Below are 5,278 nucleotides of genomic sequence, written 5' to 3'. Positions count from 1 at the left end.
GTTGGTAATCAAGCCTACCACTGTTGTGTCGTCCGCAAACTTGATGATTGAGTTGGAGGCGTGCCCCACGAGGTGAGATCTTGCATGGAGCCCCAGACCGAGGGTGATTGACCGTCATCTTGAACTTCTTCCATTTTCTAATAATTGCGCCAACAGTTGTTGCCTTCTCACCAAGCTGCTTGCCTATTGTCCTGTAGCCCATCCCAGCCCTTTTCAGGTCTACAATTTCATCCCTGATGTCCTTACACAGTTCTCTGGTCTTGGCCATTGTGTAACGGTTGGAGTCTGTTTGATTGAGTGTGTGGACAGCTGTCTTTTATACAGGTAACGAGTTCAAACAGATGCAGTTAATACAGGTATTGAGTGGAGAACAGGAGGGCTTCTTCAAGAAAAACTAACAGGTCTGTGAGAACCAGAATTCTTACTGGTTGGTAGGTGATCAAATACTTATGTCATGCAATAAAATGAAAATAAATTACTTAAAAATCATACAATGTGATCTTCTGGATTTTTGTTTTAGATTCCGTCTCTCACAGTTGAAGTGTACCTATGATAAAAAATTACAGACCTCTATATGCTTTGTAAGTAGGAAAACCTGCAAAATCGACAGTGTATAAAATACTTGTTCTCCCCACTGTATGTAAACTTCCGACTTCAACTGTATATGTACATATTCTCATTCACCCCTTTAGATTTGTGTGTATTCGGTAGTTGTTGGGGAATTGTTAGGTCACTCTTTAGATATTACTGCACTGTCGGAACTAGAAGCACAAGCATTTCGCTACACTTGCATTAACATCTGCTAACCATGTGTATGTGACCAATAAAATTTGATTTGATTTGATACTCCCTCAACTTCACACATCTGTGACATTGTGTTGTGACAAAACTGCACATTTTAGAGTGTCCTTTTATTGTCCCCAGCACAAGGTGCACCCGTGTAATGATCATGCTGTTTAATCAGCTTCTTGATATGGCACACCTGTCAGGTGGATGGATTACCTTGGCAAAGGAGAAATGCTCTCTAACAGGGATGTAAACAACATTTGAGAGAAATAACCTTTTGTTGCGAAGGAACATTTCTGGGATCTTTAATTTCAGCTCTTGAAACATGGGACCAACACTTTGATTGTTGCGTTGATATTTTTGTTCAGTGTAGATTGAGGAGTTGGAAGTTCAACTCACATAGGCCTCTGTGTTGACTACTAGTGTACAGCCACCTATAAATATGTATTGATATTGTGCACAGAGGAAGATATTGCTATTCTGGAGGAGTAAATCCATTGTATAATTCAACATTTTGCCAGGGCAAAAAGAGTATAATTGGCTGAGATGAGTGTTAAATACACATCTGTTCGCTTAATAATGCAGTAGAATTGGAGCATTAACCCCAACAAAAGACTGCTATGGGTGCAGTAATCTGATTTTGAATGGACTGATGTAACTACGCAGTAATGAATAAACATTTGAGCATTAAGGAGGCAGCCCCAGAATCTGCCAGGGATATCTTGATCATTGTGATTTTGATTCAAATTTCATTAACATATTACGTGCTTCTTGATCACACAAACTGTCCTTATGTAAATGTAGGCCCTGGATCCAGTGTTAACAGGGTAAACCTTTTTTAAGGTCTTTGGTTTACTGTTTGTGCCACCTGAGCATGAAATGAAGCACTTCTGTGGATGTGTCAAGCATTTTAGTTGCTGTTGTGAGTTCCAGTGGGGTGAGTTCACGTTGTAGTGTAATCTGTAAGCATTCATTTCTTTTCCATTGGAGCCAACAGGTCTGCACTGTGGCCGTTGTGCATCGACAAGGTAAAATTAGGTGAGATTGTTGAGACATACAGTAGGACTGGATATGCACACTGAACAGATATACAGATGTCTGTGTATCAAGTAGTGGTGGCCAGCTTTTAATTGCAATATATGGCCATTTAATTACAGTTCCCCCTACTGGCAACTACAAAAATGGCTAACGTTACAGCTACTAATTGGAACAAACATTCTCATTGGGTGGCAGGTGGCCTAGCGGAAACGTCACTGGTTTGAATCTCCCAGCCGACTAGGGGGAAAATCTGTCGATGTGCCCCTGAGCAAGGCACTTAACCCTAATTGCTCCTGTAAGTCGCTCTGGATAAGAGCATCTTCTAAATGATTCAAATGTAATGTAAACTATATTGTACAAGAATCACACTCACTTTCATAGAAGTACCTAGTTTTAAACATTCAAATGTCTTAGCAAATGTGAATATCATCATCCTAACAGCACATCTAGCAGTCTAAAACAGTTGAGTCGACGGTGAAGCTGTGATTTTCCCCATCGAACAACCCTTAATGCATCAAGGGAAAGGATGAAACACACATACGTCCATCAGGAAATAGGTTCATATTTTGCTGTGAAAAGAGGAAGAGAAGCCGCACAAGACATTCTTCAGCTGTGACTGGCCTCTAACCGTCCTTGTCGATATCTTTGACAGCCTTAACAACCTCAATCTGTCATCACCGAGCACGCGTTCAGCCATCATAGGCCAAAATTGACGAGGACAAAATCAGAGCATTTCCAATCAAGTTGGAATATGTGGTGAGCTGGACACAGCCGGAGTGTTATTGTATGTTTCCTACTCGGCATCTATCATCTTTATCAAAGGTTTGGCTTGATGGGCGGGTAATGATTTTGACACTGCTTTCAAAGACAGTGGCGAAATAGCTATATAGCATGTCCAAGTTTTCCTCTGACTGTGACATTGATGTAAAATTTGAGATGGACTTCTGGATAGGCTTTGAAAGTTAAACAAAACTCTTCTTGTTTACTTCTCACCATCTTTTTCATCAGTATTTTACACCATCTAAAAAAAATCTAAATATCAATGTGAACAATAAACATACTGTCATCAATGTCCTCATCCTGTGTTTTCCATTATTCTGACATCTTGCTTTCTTATACTCTCTTTGTGTATTTCTCTGATTATTTCTCAGATTTGTGGTCAAGCAAGTTGGTTGTGAGTGCAATATTATTCCTTTTGAGACCAAGTCTCAAATTCCCTAATCTTTTCTGTGTATACCTACAACTACCTTTACCCAGGACAACCCCTCTTCCCTAAGGCATCAAGGCTGTTTTTAGTAATCAGAGCAGAAATCTGTTTGTTTCTGAGGTGAGCCATTACTGATGAATGCAATCAAATCCTGTCCCTAGCTACATGCAGTGGATTTTTCAGTGCACCAACAATGAGGCTACTGTCATGAATTTTTCAGGTCACATTACTGAGCATTGTCCTAATAGCTTGTATTCTAGTTTGCATACCCCATGCATTGGATACTGGCAAACAAATTGAGGAATTCCATTTTCATAACCTTTCTGTTATTTTGTTTACGTGTTTACAGTAATTAGTATTCCGCTAATCGGCGAATACATAGCAACAGCAGCATGAGTGTCTCGTTCTCTCTCTTTTATTGTAAGACCACACACACACACACACACAAATTAGTTTCCGGCCCTCCCTCTCCTCTCCCCTACCTTGGCTCAAACCAGGGACCCTCTGCACACATCAACAACAGCCACCCTCAAAACATCGTTACCCATCGCTCCACAAAAGCTGCGGGAACAACTACTTCAAGGTCTCAGAGCGAGTGACGTCACCGATTGAAACACTATTAGCGAGCACCCCACTAACTAGCTAGTCATTTCACATCGGCTACACTGAGCCCAGGTAGGGGTGAGGAGAGGGACGGAAGCTAAACTGTTACATTGATTCTGTTGACCCGGATCACTGGTTGCTGCGGAAAACGAGGAGGTCAAAAGAGGGTGAGTGTAACCGACGTGAAATGACTAGCTAGTTAGCGGGGTGCGAGATAGAGTTTCAATTGGTGACGTCACTCGCTCTGAGACCTTGAAGTAGTTGTTTCCCTTGCTCAGCAAGGGAAACAACTACATTATTTGACCCCCTAGTGTGTGCACGGTTAAATCGCATGCCACAGAGCTATGCTTTTTCCATATTATTGGACAGTTGCAGAACAGATAAGAGGCATGGAATATTTTACATCCTGTGTCACTGTAAATTAGAACTAAATAACAAACTTTTGAATTCAGTTTTGTCTACTATATCACACACAAGTTGCAATGCAGAAATGAGCCCCCACAACAGTAGTCCTAAAGCAATATTGAAAAACATAACCTTTAGAAAGTATTATCATACCATTTCAAAACAGGTATTCTAGTCGTGCACTTTGTGATGGAATGTTTTCTTAACACATTAAATATGACATTTTTGTCATTTTACTTCACTGTACCATACAACACAGGTAAAGGTAAATCCTGAGGATTACTGTGAGGACATATTAAATGGGACAATCACAATTCATACAATCACAACTGCATTCAATCACCAATAGGCAATATTTTGCCATATTCCCCATCATCCTGTGCATGGGTGTCATGCATAGGTGTAATCGGTGGCAGGGAAGTCAGGCGCAGGAGAGTCAAATGGAGTGTAAAATGGAGTCTTTTAATAAAGTCCACGGAGTATGCTCCATAACACTAAATGTACATAAACACACAAACATGGGCACGAGGACCCGACGCGCACCTATACAACAATCACACTACACTGACAATAAAACAATCTCTGACAAAGACATGAGGGGAAACAGAGGGTTAAATACACAACTGGTAATGAATGGGATTGAAAACAGGTGTGTGGGAAGACAAGACAAAACCAATGGAAAATGAAAAAAGGATCAATGATGGCTAGAAGACCGGTGACGTCGAACGCCGAGCACCGCCCGAACAAGGAGAGGCAACGACTTCGGCAGAAGTCGTGACAGTACCCCCCCCCTGACGCACGGCTCCAGCTGCGCGTCGACACCGGCCTCGGGGACGACCCGGAGGGCGAGGTGCAGGGCGATCCGGATGGAGACGGTGGAATTCTGATAACATGGAAGGATCTAACACGTCCTCCACCGGAACCCAGCATCTCTCCTCCGGCCCGTACCCCTCCCAGTCCACGAGGTACTGAAAGCCCCTCGCCCGACGTCTCGAATCCAAAATGGATCGAACAGAGTACGCCGGAACCCCCTCGATGTCTAGAGGAGGCGGAGGAACATCACGCACTTCAGCCTCCTGGAGCGGGCCAGCCACCATCGGCCTGAGGAGAGACACATGGAACGAGGGATTAATACGGTAATGAGTGGGTAGTTGTAACCTATAACATACCTCGTTCACTCTCCTCAGGACTTTAAACGGCCCCACAAACCGCGGACCCAGCTTCCGGCAGAGCAGGCGA

Source organism: Oncorhynchus nerka, linkage group LG10, assembly GCF_034236695.1.
Source record: "Oncorhynchus nerka isolate Pitt River linkage group LG10, Oner_Uvic_2.0, whole genome shotgun sequence".
Lineage (NCBI taxonomy): Eukaryota > Metazoa > Chordata > Actinopteri > Salmoniformes > Salmonidae > Oncorhynchus > Oncorhynchus nerka.
This window is presented reverse-complemented; position numbering follows the sequence as displayed.